The 13,541-nt window shown below is 40.9% G+C and overlaps 1 long non-coding RNA gene across 1 annotated transcript; it reads left to right on the top strand.

Moving 5' to 3' along the window:
• Positions 1–4,498: 4,498 nt before the first annotated feature.
• LOC117126002 lies at positions 4,499–11,887 on the top strand. The gene is made up of 2 exons (XR_004448517.1): positions 4,499–6,760; positions 11,137–11,887. It is a non-coding gene; the product is annotated as an uncharacterized LOC117126002 (long non-coding RNA).
• Positions 11,888–13,541: the final 1,654 nt, after the last annotated feature.

The following is a 13,541-nucleotide window of genomic DNA, read 5'->3' as shown; positions in this document are numbered from 1 at the left end:
TCTCGAAAATTGTAAAGATAAGTAAATTTTTACGAAAATCACGAACGAACCAACAGATTGAACGTCTAATCAGAACTAAATACGAGACGACAACTCGTATTTACTTCAACCCTACTATGGAAAATTTGAAACGAAACATTCATCATATAAATAAACCGCGTAAGGCGGCAAGGGATTCAAAACCACCAACGGCCAGTCCCGGTAAAAACAAATACGGCCAAATAGGCCTAAGCAAAATCCAAAAGGCCACACTCGGCCGAAAACAGATAAAACGATAATCAAACTCAATCATCAATACAAAGGATCAGTCCATCCAAATAGGATCCTCTACGGTCGGCTCTCCATCTTCCTCAGCATCAAGCGACCCTCGATCACTGCTCCGCCCAGCGGCATAGACAGTGGATAAGGAGGTATCTTCAAAAGAAGCCTCCATAACATTATCAATTGATGAGCTGAAACGAAATCGATGAGCCTCGACCGCCGCACGGACCCTCTCGGGAGAAAAATGACCCCAAAACAGCGGACCACCACGGAGAAGGTCTCGGACGATGCACAAATCTTCCGGAAAAGGAGGAATGGGGTTGTGTACTGCAAAATGAACGTAGTACAGATATGGAAGAATATAAAAAAAAAAACGGGTAGTAAGAAAGGCAACGAGTGATCGTTCAGTACGTTACCTCCTGTCTCCCACAGTCGCCTAAACGAGGGAAGGCACTCCACGGCGACCGAGGCTTGGTCCAATCTAACGTAGAAAAAATAACTCTTCCATCCACAACCATCCTGAGGGAATCCCTTCAGGACTTCCATATGAGTACGCGACTTTAAACCATACAGACGATCGGTCCCAACTCGAGACAGGGTAAGGAAAGCTTCGAGATAATCAGCAGTGAGCTCCATGCCTCGCTCGTATCCCAAGACTAGCAACCCGACAAGGTGCTTTATACCGCGAGGAGAAATCTGACTTATCGAAACTTCCAAACGGTTCAGAAACTCTACTATAACCAACAGAATGGGAAACCACAGGCGAGCACGCATCAGATGTTCCTCGTACAAAGTAAAAAAGCCTTCGGGAGGTTCGTCGGCTCTCTCCCCCTCGAGGGGTAATCGAAAATCCACGTTTTCCGGAACGTGACAGAAGCTGCGTATGGTTCCAAGGAACGGAAGGGTACACCTGCTCGGTCTCCCATCGACCCTTTCCGAAAAAGGCCTAATGGGAATCCATGGCTCGGGAGGCGGTTCCTCCGCGTTACACATAGCCACCCAGTATGCGTCGGCCTCGGCAGGGTCAACGGAGTGTGCCACGAACTCGATCTCTCGGAAAACCTCACCGCGTCCGTGACGGACGGTTCTGTGATTGAAGATAGTAGGCCGAGCGTTTGCCGAAATCCCTCGAGACATTCTTGACAAAAAGGAAAAGGAAAAGTCTCAATGATAGAGAGAGAAAGTTGAAAGAATCCTTTCACTCTTAAACTTTGAGAAGATAATGAAATGAAAAATTGTGGAACAAGTTACCTCCCTTCTTATAATGCATGAGGATTTACTATTCAAGCTCGGACTTTCGGATATTAATTCCATCCATCACGCCTAACTTGCCAAACATGCCTAACCGCACGCTAGGATCCTACGATGCATGATCCTAACGGGCTGGGGGGCTAACTGTTGGGGTCAAAAACGGTTACGACGGAATTACCACCCGAAAATCCTCGGATATCGTATTTCCGAAAGAGATAGTAAAAGAAGAGATGTAATTTTCGTAAAAATAACCAATACGAAGTTTTTACGAAGAAGTATCCTTTGGGATTCAAACCGAACAAACCAAGCTCGGTCACCACGCATACACGCCATCCGGTCGCTATGCAGCAACCAAACCCGAGCGAAGCTCGGTCGCTACGTAGCGACCGAGCGATCGTCCCGCTCGGTCGCTACGTAGCGACCGAGCTCGAGCCAAAGCTCGGTCGCTACGTAGCGACCGAGCGATCGTCCCGCTCGGTCACTACGTAGCGACCGAGCTCAACCAAGCTCGGTCGCTACGTAGCGACCGAGCGATCGTCCCGCTCGGTCGCTACGTAGCGACCGAGCGATCGTCCCGCTCGGTCGCTACGTAGCGACCGAGCGATCGTCCCGCTCGGTCGCTACGTAGCGACCGAGCGATCGTCCCGCTCGGTCGCTACGTAGCGACCGAGAGCTCAGCCAAGCTCGGTCGCTACGTAGCGACCGAGCGATCGTCCCGCTCGGTCACTACGTCGCGACTGTGGGAACCGAAATTCGCACTGTCGATTTCCGTTTATATAAGGAAACTAGGAAAACCCTAATTTCCCAGAGGTCCCGGATCTCTGCGAGAGCCAACGACAAGTGATCGAATATATGCGGAAATCATGAAAAGATAACAAACGAGTTTAGAGAAAACAGTAGATCTTATTTCGAGTCCACGTAAGAGCGTTGTGATCATTACAAGAGAATACAAAGGCTTTGGCCGCAGGGGCCGTCAGCGAGTTACCTAGTTCTAGCAACATAAAACCCTAATCCTAGTTGAGTCGCAGCTCGATAACAAAGCACAAAAAAGATATCTAAAAGGCTTAGATTGATTTCAGACTGAACCTTGTTAAAGGCTGCCTACGTACCCCTTTCGAGGATCAAGCCGAACGTAGTTCAATTGATAGAGCTGGACAAGAGATCGAACTGCCTGGGCGAGTTTGTCTAGTAATTGAGTGCCAGTCATAGAAACCGAACTTGTCGAGAATAAGCCTAAAGTTTCTAAGTGCAGAGAATTCCGAATCTAAAAAGTTCTCCTCCTTGCTCCTCGCCTAGGACTCCTTATATACTAGCTCCAAGGTCGGTTTACGCTTTTACTCTTCTGCCCTTAAGCCGTCATAGCATAAAAATGGAGATATTCCATTTTTTCCGATCTTCACAATTATCTTCAAAACTTCCGTATTTATCTGCGGAAACTTGACATTTATCCTTCCTTGTGGACCAAGCGTAAACCAGGCTGTGGTTTACGGGCTTTTGATTAGGAAAATCGTACGATGGGCCTCGAGTCGTGTTTTAGGTCCCTTTGGGCCGTCTTCCGACTCGACAAGTTTACTACGAGTTTTCCGCGGTTTCTAATCCGCGAAGTTTGATCGATGAATTAGAATGGCGGGAAACATGGACCGAGCTTGCTACGGTCTTTGGGAGATAGCATTCGAAGGTTTTGACGAGAATGCAAGAACTGGTGTCGTATTGACGTTCGGAAAGGTTCAATCGCTACACAGCGACCGAACTTTGGCTCGAGCCCGGTCGCTTCGTAGCGACCGAGCGGGACGAGCGCTCGGTCGCTACGTAGCGACTGAGCTTGGCCGAGCTCGGTCGCTACGTAGCGACCGAGCGGGACGATCGCTCGGTCGCTACGTAGCGACCGAGCTTGGCTCGAGCTCGGTCGCTACGTAGCGACCGAGCTGTGTGCATGCTTGGTCGCCGCGTATCGATCGAGCTTGGCTTGTCCGCGGTCTGATTTCCATACTTGAGCTTGTCCGCGGCCGATTTGGATACATGTCCGTTGCCTTCGGACAATCGGTATTTAGTGGTTCGATTGAGATTTGGACGATATTTTACTGCAAGGCTGTTCGTAAAGATATCTTTACGAAGATTACTTTTCGTAAAAACGGTTATGCTGATTTTTACGGACTTTCAGACATTGATTCCGTCGTGACCAATTTTGACCCCAACAGCGACCGAGCTCGGCCAAGCTCGGTCGCTACGTAGTGACCGAGCGATCGTCCCGCTCGGTCGCTACGTAGCGACCGAGCTCAAGCCAAAGCTCGGTCGCTACGTAGCGACCGAGCACTCGTCTCACTCGGTCGCTACGTAGCGACCGGGCTCGAGCCAAAGTTCGGTCGCTGTGTAGCGATTGAACCGTTCCGAACATCGATACGACACCAGTCCATGCATTCTCGTCAAACCTTCGAATGCTATCTCCCGAAGACCGTAGCAAGCTCAGTCCATGTTTCCCGCTATCCTAATTCATCGATCAAACTTCGCGGATTAGAAACCGCGGAAAACTCGTAGTAAACGTGTCGAGTCGGAAAACGGCCCAAAGGGACCTAAAACACGATTCGAAGCCCATCCTACGATTTTCCTAACCAAAAGCCCGTAAACTACAGCATGGTTCACGCTTGGCCCACGAGGAAGGATAAATGTCAAGTTTCCGCGGATAAATACGGAAGTTTTGAAGATAATTATGAAGAACGGGAAAAATGAAAAATCTCCATTTTATGCTAAGACGGCTTAAGGGCAGAAGAGTAAAAGCGTAGACCGACCTTGGAGCTAGTATATAAGGAGTCCTAGGCGAGGAGCTGAAAAGAAGAACTTTTTCAGAGCAAACTTAGCACTTAGAGCAATTTAGGCAATTTTCCGTTTTTGTTATTTCGAGCTGCGACTCAAATAGGTTTAGCCGTCTTAGGGTTACTAGAACTAGGAATCTCGCCGACAGCTCTCGAGCTCAGGCTTATACCTTGTTGTAACGCTCATACGCAGATTCGGAATAAGATCTACTTTGCTCTCTTTTCGATTTCTTATTTTTATCGTTGTTATTCTCGTGTTCTGATTGCTTGACGTGTGGTAATTAACAGATATCCGGGTCCTCTGGGAAACTAGGGTTTTCTTAGTTTCCTTATTTAAACGGAAATCGACAGTGTGAATTTCGGTTCCCACAACATTCTCCAGTTTTGGAAGGATAATACTCATAGGTATGGTGATTTATCAGCAATGGCTTGTGATTTGCTTAGTATTCCTATCACAACAGTAGCTTTATATTCCTCTTTTAGCGTTGGATCGCAAGTGCTTAACAAATATATGAGCCATCTACTTCAAAAGAATGTGCAAGCTTTGATATATAGTAGGAATTTAGTGTACAAATATCGACCTTCCATTGTATGAAGCTGGTTGCATTTAAATAAGAACTCAGGAAAGCCTTTGCATTCAAGTGAGTACTCTATCATTGCACAAACATCGCTTTGCATCACATTGCATTCCATTGTATCAAGTTTCATTCAAACATCTCTCTACATCACATTCTTATGCAATACATGTACCGAAGTTAACAACAACTTTGATCCATCATGTTTTGGTGTATCCCGCAGGTCGATCCACTTACCGCATATATAGAGGTGGGACAGGATTGGTCATCATCTATGGGGACCGTGTCCGGCGGCAGTCCAGCCCGCTACCACCCAAATGAAAACTAGACAGCAGCGGGACGAGACAGATGGTTGCGGGTAGGCCTAATTGCCACCTCTAATCATAACTATATGAAATACACATTTTGCTGAAAAGGAGATTTGTGAAATCAGTAATATTTTATTATAAATTTTAATAAATCTTATTTATTTCTCCAATATGATTAACACATAATAGTTTGACTATTTCTAAAAATAACTAGAAAATAAAAAAACAACGTTAAACACCAATATAATTACCACACAATATTTAGAAAAAAAAAACAAGTCAAACAAAAAAAAAACAAATATTCTGGATCGCCATGCAAGACATGCTTCGTTAGTTTACATACTCCTATCTATAAATTAATCTCCATTTCAAATGAAAATTTCAACCATCAAACCAGAAAACGTAAAATTCAAAAAAATATATAAAAATAATAAACGTGTTTGCAACATAAGAATATTGCAAAGAATAATATGTCGTCATCACAGTTCGCTATCTTTTGCATAATATTGATCGCGTTTCTTCCTCTTCATGAATGTATGCATTTATACTAGCTTTCCTGTTTTTTATTACTTACCGTTTTTCACCATTGCAATCATATCATAATATCATTGATAATCTTTTTTCCTTTGATTGATATTGTTGTCACTTTTTGTGTATATAGTTGTCGACGGCCAAGTTCTTGGTGTGGGTAAAGAAAGTTGTAAGCAAATGAAATGCGGCGAAGGGAATAAACTTACTTGTCCTTGTTGTGTCTCCAATGATGGGCTTCAGTACAGGTGTTACGAGAAAATGGAATATTGTGAGGGGAGGTGCGGGAGAATTTTATAAGCTATCTCGAGAACCTATATCAAAGATTATAAATACCTGAATAAATAATTTATTTAATAACTTATATCTATTTTTCCATTACATAAATAACACGTGCTCATTTGTAGTCCAACAAATACAGTTTATGCCTATTATATTTTTTTTTATTAAAAAAATAGTTAAACACAGATCTATTAAAAACATAGATCTAAACTTACGGGTGGAGGTACAGTCCACGGATAGACTCTCTCATGGACATTCAAATGAGCCGAAAGCAATAATCTATATCCGTGTGGCCAATGGAGTTCGAACCGGAATTCGATGTATTGAATTTATTTTCTCAAACGCCACTGAATTACCACCACTAGTTAAAGTATATAAACTTCATAGTTTCTTATGAGAAATAATATTTTCTGTTTTCTTTTACACTGGATCACTACCACGTAAGAGTAAGGAAAAAACTTGTCCGAAAAGTAAATTTTGAGATTTTTGGGACTTGCATAGTGTCTACGTGTTTTTACAAACATGAAAGTCCAAACATGTAGTTTAGTTTTTTGTCTGCTTATATAATAGCTAGATTAGTACAAAGTCTATGTTTTTATACCAGACTTTACATGTGCATTTGGTAGACTTGCGTAGTGGCTGTATAGTGTCTACATGATTTTACAGGAATAATATCTGAAACCTGTAGAGTAGTTTGTTGTCTGCTTATAATCGGTGGATAAGCATAAGATCTACACATGTATAGGTTGGATAATTCCAAGCTTGTGGAAACTTAACATATTATTAGATGTTTAATATGTTAAGATAAACACAATAAGGAAACCTAGAAATAGGAAAAGGAAGTTTCTATTTAGGTTAGGTTTGTGTTTTCCATATCCCACATGTTAAAGGGAATTGTCTTTCATATAAATATAGGTCTAATGGAGAGGTGTTCCATATGATCTAAGTGAAACATATTGAGAGCTTTAGTTTTGAGAAGTTTCTAAAGCTAATAAGAAAAGTTGTTTTTATAACTCTTTGTGTTTCTAAGAGATTTGAATTGGTATCAGAGCCTCAGGTTGGAGACTCGATCTAAGCTTAAGTTGTAGCTTAAGATCCTGGTGCTTGTGAACAAGAGATCGCGACGGCAAGATGGCTGACGTGACTAGGGCTCCACGCACGAAGGACTTTGGATCTACATCCATCCAATGTCCGATGTTGTCATCGACAAACTACACAGTTTGGTCGATGAGGATGAAGGTTCTACTACGTGTTCATGAAGTGTGGGACACAATCGAACCCGGTTCAGATGATCAAAAGAAGAACGATGTTGCGATAGCTCTTTTGTTTCAATCTGTTCCAGAGACTTTGATTCTCCAGGTGGGAGAACAAACCGCATTAAAAGAGATCTGGAACGCCATCAAGTCGCGACACCTAGGAGCTGATCGTGTAAGGGAGGCGAGACGTCAGATGTTGATGACAGAGTTTGATAGGTTGAAAATGGATGATGCAGATACGGTCGATGAGTTCGCGGGGAAGATATCGGGCCTATCATCCAAAGCAACCTCGTTGGGAGAAAACATAGAAGAATCCAAGATGGTCAAGAAGTTCTTGAAGGGTCTTCCAAAACACAAGTATATCCAGATCATAGCATCACTTGAGCAAGTCCTAGATCTCAACTCGACGGGGTTTGAAGACATAGTTGGAAGGCTTAAGGCGTACGAGGAGCGTGTAGGAGAAGAAACTCAGAAAGAAGACCAAGGGAAGCTGATGTTTTTGAACAATGAAGAGCATAGTCAGAGGGGCTATGAGAATTCCCGTGGTAGAGAAAGAGGACGGAACGGTAGAGGCAGAGGTCGAGGTAGGTCACACAACCAAAACCGTGCGTCACACACCGAAGATAACAACTCGAAAAAGAATCGTTCAAAGCTGATATGTTGGAGATATGACAAGCCTGGTCACTACGCAACTGTCTGTCCCGAAAAGACAGAGAAGAATCAAGAAACCAACCTAAACGAGACAGAAGAGGCTGATGCACTTTATGTACACGAGGTGGTGTTTTTGAACGAAGATAAGGTGATTCCGAAGAATCTTGATATCGACAAAGGCAATGCAAGTGTCTGGTATTTGGATAATGGAGTGAGCAATCACATGACAGGAAACAAGGAGTTCTTTTCGAGTTTGAATCTCAACACCAAAGGGAAGGTGAAGTTTGGTGATGGATCGTGTGTTGACATTGTAGGAAAGGGTGTGGTTACTTTTGTGTGCAAGACTGGAGAAAAGAAGGCACTCAAAGACATATACAACATACCCGATCTGAAGCACAATATATTGAGTCTTGGGCAAGCAACAGAGAACGGATGTGAGGTTAACATGAAAGATGTCTACTTAACGCTCACATATTCGCATGGAAGGTTGCTAGTTCGTGTGACAAGATCTCCAAACCGTCTCTACAAGACCCCTATGGAGATAAGCTACTCGGAGAGTTTACATGTCAGGGACATAGATGCTACATGGAGGTGGCATGCTCGACAAGGACATATATGCTATGGAGTGATGAACAACATGGTAAGGAAGGAGATGGTCGTAGGAATGCAGAGTGTAACACACAAAGAAGGCGTGTGTGACACATGTCTCGCAGAGAAGCAAACGAGACACTCATTCCCGAGTGTAACACACAAAGAAGGCGTGTGTGACACATGTCTCGCAGGGAAGCAAACCAGAGACACATTCCTGACTAAGGCCATGATTTGTACATCAAAGCCAGTGAGATTATTGCTTGGAGATTTGAGTGGACGAATCGCACCACCAATGCCAACAGATAATCGTGAGGCATTCTATCGGTTCAAAAGATCTCACACCGATAGAGGAGGAGAGATTGCCTCAGATGAGTTTAACCTATCTTGGGAAGAAGATTGGGTTGAAGCTATGGAAAACGAGTTGGAGTCTATCACAAGAAACAAGATATGAGAGCTTGTAGATAGACCGACTGGTTCTGAGAAGAAAGGAGAAGAGGATCGAGTTTGTGTGTTACACAAGACGTTGCATGTGTTACGCCAGGCACCCAGAGCATGGAGTGTGAAACTTGATCAGGTTCTCAAGGAGATGAGATTTGAGAAGTGCACAAAGGAACCATCAGTGTACTACAAGACTGAAGGAGGAGACGTCTTGATCATTGCCATCTACGTTGATGATCTATTTGTGACAGGAACTTCACTTAAGGTGGTTAGACAATTCAAGGAGGAGATGTCTAAGAAGTTCGAGATGTCAGATCTAGGTAAGCTAACATACTACCTTGGCATAGAGGTGATTCAAGGAGCAGACGGAATCAGAATAAAGCAAGAGAGGTATGCTCAAGGAATCCTACGTGACACAAAGATGGAAGCGTGTAACGCAACTCAAATTCCAATGGAGGCGAATTTGAAGATCTCAAAAGCTGAAGATGAACAAGAGATAGATGCTACCGAGTTCAGAAGAATCATAGGATGTTTGAGGTATCTGCTTCACACAAGACCCGACCTGTGTTACGCAGTAGGTGTTCTTAGCAGATACATGCACAATCCGAGAGACTCTCACGGACAAGCCATCAAGCACATACTGCAGTATGTGAAAGGAACAACAAACTTCGGTCTGTTCTTCAAGAGAGATGGGTCAAGGAGTGTCATTGGTTATAGTGACAGCAGTCACAACATTGATCTCGATGACGGGAGGAGCACGTCAGGACATGCATTCTACTACGGTTCATCACTGATTACTTGGACGTCGCAGAAGCAGCAGACGGTTGCATTGTCATCATGCGAAGCAGAATTCATGGCAGCAACAGAAGCAGCGAAGCAAGCTATATGGATGAAGGAATTGTTGAGTGAGATATTAAGCAAAGAATGCGAGAGAGTCAAGCTTAGGATCGACAACAAATCAGCCATTGCTCTAACCAAGAATCCAGTTTTCCATGGAAGGAGTAAGCATGTACTCAAGAAGTATCACTTCATTCGTGAGTGTGTGGAGAACAGGCATATCGAAGTGGAGCATGTGCCGGGTGTTGAGCAGAAGGCCGACATCCTTACCAAGCCATTAGCAAGGATTATGTTCAAGCAAATGAGGAGCTTAATCGGAGTTCAAGAAATTGATCTCCCTAATTCAAGTTGGAATTAAGGGGGTGAATGTTGGATAATTCCAAGCTTGTGGAAACTTAACATATTATTAGATGTTTAATATGTTAAGATAAACACAATAAGGAAACCTAGAAATAGGAAAAGGAAGTTTCTATTTAGGTTAGGTTTGTGTTTTCCATATCCCACATGTTAAAGGGAATTGTCTTTCATATAAATATAGGTCTAATGGAGAGGTGTTCCATATGATCTAAGTGAAACATATTGAGAGCTTTAGTTTTGAGAAGTTTCTAAAGCTAATAAGAAAAGTTGTTCTTATAACTCTTTGTGTTTCTAAGAGATTTGAATCCAATTGTTGGGATTGTGAAATCCCGTGTCCAACTCTATATTCTCCGATTAGTACGATATTGTCCACTTTGGACCTTAGAGGCTGGCCCGCATGGATTTACTTTTGGTTTCCTTCCCAAAAGGCCTCGTACTATTAGAGTTGGACATCTCTTTATATATTAGACACTTCTTATCTAATTATCCAATGTGGGACTTGGATTGACATCTCTCATTCTCCCCCTTAAGCTAAGGACCACATACCTTGTGCCCTTTCCTCTAGCGAATCATCTCGGTGTCTTGTCGCTTCTTCAACATTCGACACCCTTAGTCGCAAGGTTACTTTGAGTTGCTTTGAGGATGCTCTTCCCACAATTCCAGGATCTTCTTGACTAATCTCTGCCGAACCTCCCTTTCCACCTTGAAGGGTCCCATTCCTGCTCGAAGGGTATTTTGGTCTTCTTGCAGATTTTTCGTCAAACCGCTCTGATACCAATTGTTGGGATTGTGAAATCCCGTGTCCAACTCTATATTCTCCGATTAATACGATATTGTCCACTTTGGACCTTAGAGGCTGGCCCGCATAGATTTACTTTTGGTTTCCTTCCCAAAAGGCCTCGTACTATTAGAGTTGGACATCTCTTTATATATTAGACACTTCTTATCTAATTATCCAATGTGGGACTTGGATTGACATCTCTCAGTATAGCAGACTTAACGTGTGAATTTGGTAAACTTATATAATGGCTACATGTTTCAACAGAATTTAACATCATAAGCATTAGATTAGTTTGTTGTCTGCTGATTATCGACATGCTAGAGTATTGTCTTCTTTATTGGTATGTTGTCGGCTGATCACCGGTTGATTAACATTAAGTCCACACGTGTATAACAGACTGTACATGTTAATTTTGTAGAGTTCTTTTAAATCAATAAAATATTTGTACACTAGCATAAAGTCTGCATTAACAAAATATCCAACCTTAACTAAAGACTCTCGCAAGTTAATAGAACAACACTAACAAAATAAAAAAAAAGTTAAGAAAATATACACGTTTTTGTAAAGGAATGAAAATAACATGAGTTCATGAAAAGCAAAGATATAATGGATTAGAATTAGAAGAGTCAAATTCAAAAACTTAATTCACTGTGGTAGTTTGAAGATGGATGTACATCGAAGCCCTAGTTTAATTTGTCTCGATCTAAAACTCAGTTTTGGCTGCAAACTGATGTTTCTATATCGACAAGGAAAAAAAACTGAAGTGGAGTTGATATTTCAAATTTATTTATTTTAGCAAAATCACTAATAAAAATTTTAATTTTTATAAAGTAAATTCGGAAAATAAATTATTGCTCAAAGTTTAATTTGAAAGATTTAATTTAGTTTACTAATTTAAAAATTTGAAGGATTTAATTTTCAAGTAAATTAGGAAAGTAAAACTGTATTTAAATCAAGTTCTTTTGGGAATATTAAATTATTTAATTGATTAACAGGTTATGTGAGTAATAACAAATTTAATGGGTTACTCTAGTTATTTCTTATAAATCATAGGTTAGTCTAGGTAATTTTCTCTTTTTATTATCATCCTAATAACAACAATAAAGATCTTACATCAGACTCATTTATGTACTTCTATTTTCTACCCAATCACGTCGAAAATCATAGTCTAGTCAGAATGAAAATGTCAAAAAAGTAAAAACATAGATAAAAAATGGTAAATCTTATACTCTCTCTCTTTTTCTTAATCACTTTGATCTAACCTTTATGAAAACTTAGGACAAATTTTTAATGACACATTTTACTCTCCAACATTTTGATGGAAACTTTAGCCACAAAGCATGGCATTTTTGTAACTTCTTTCACCAATATAGAACACTAATATAATTGTTCTTATGTAAATACTATGATTATTTCGGCCTAATAGAATATAATTATAAAATTTTCAAAAATAATGTTATTATAAAATAACTAGGTTCTTAATTTCCATGTAGAATATTATATTTTAATAAAATTATATCTTTTATGAAGATTAATATTAGATTTAATTTTAGGTGTTACAAAGCGAAGAAGAATGTACGCTTAGGTGCATCAAGCCACTATAAGTTATCTGATCTGTTCTGAAACTTGAACTGAATCATTTCTTATCTCTTAAAAAAAAATTTACATGACTGTGGAAACCGAAATTCGCACTGTCAAATTTGTTAGTGAAAGAAAATAGAAATTCTTGATTATTCCTAAGGATTTAGTTTCTTTGTGAGGACCAACGACAAATGATCAGATAAATGCAGAAAATATATAAAAAAACAATAAAATGAATTTAGAAATAGATAGATCTTTATTTCGAATTCGCGTAAGAGTGTAGCAAGGTTACAACAGGTTATAAGAGCTACGGCCACAAGAACTGTCAGTGAGTTCTCTAGTTCTAGACACATAAACACTAAACTTATTTTAAGTGGCAGCTCGATAACAAAACACGAAAAAGAAACCAACAAGGTTTTTTTTATTTTGAACTTGACTTTATGAAAGGCTGCCTACTTACTCCTATCAAGGATCAAGCCAAACATAGTTCGGTTTACGTAGTTCGAACAAAAGATCAAACTGTCTGTAGAAGTTTCTCTAGTAAAGAGTACAAGACAAAGAAACCAAGCAAGTCGAGAATAATGCCTAATGATTCTACGTGCACGAGTTATGTGAGTCTGAAAATCGTCTTAGTGCTCCTCGCCTTGGATCTCCTTACATATGCCTCAAAGGTCGGCCATTTTTCCCTTTCAGCCCTCGATTCGAGTTTATCCCTTTGCGGAAGTTTCCTTATCTTCTCAACCTTCATGTTTATCTTGGAAGTTTTGCATTTATCTTCTTTAAAATTATTTTTTACCCAAATCTTATAAACCATCATTCTACTATGGGCCTATCCTTTTGAACCATAAGTGGGCTTTCGTCGTGTTTTAGGTCGTTTCGGACCGTTTTATGACATGAGTTTTAACGATTATTCTCGGAGAAATTGTTGATTTGTTCGATGTCCATTTTCTATGTCGTTGGTCTTACGAACTCAACCAAATAATTTCATTAAGTCGAGGATATGAAGGTGTTAAGTTAACCCATATAGTTTGAAT

This window comes from Brassica rapa, chromosome A06, assembly GCF_000309985.2.
Source record: "Brassica rapa cultivar Chiifu-401-42 chromosome A06, CAAS_Brap_v3.01, whole genome shotgun sequence".
Lineage (NCBI taxonomy): Eukaryota > Viridiplantae > Streptophyta > Magnoliopsida > Brassicales > Brassicaceae > Brassica > Brassica rapa.
This window is presented reverse-complemented; position numbering and strand designations above follow the sequence as displayed.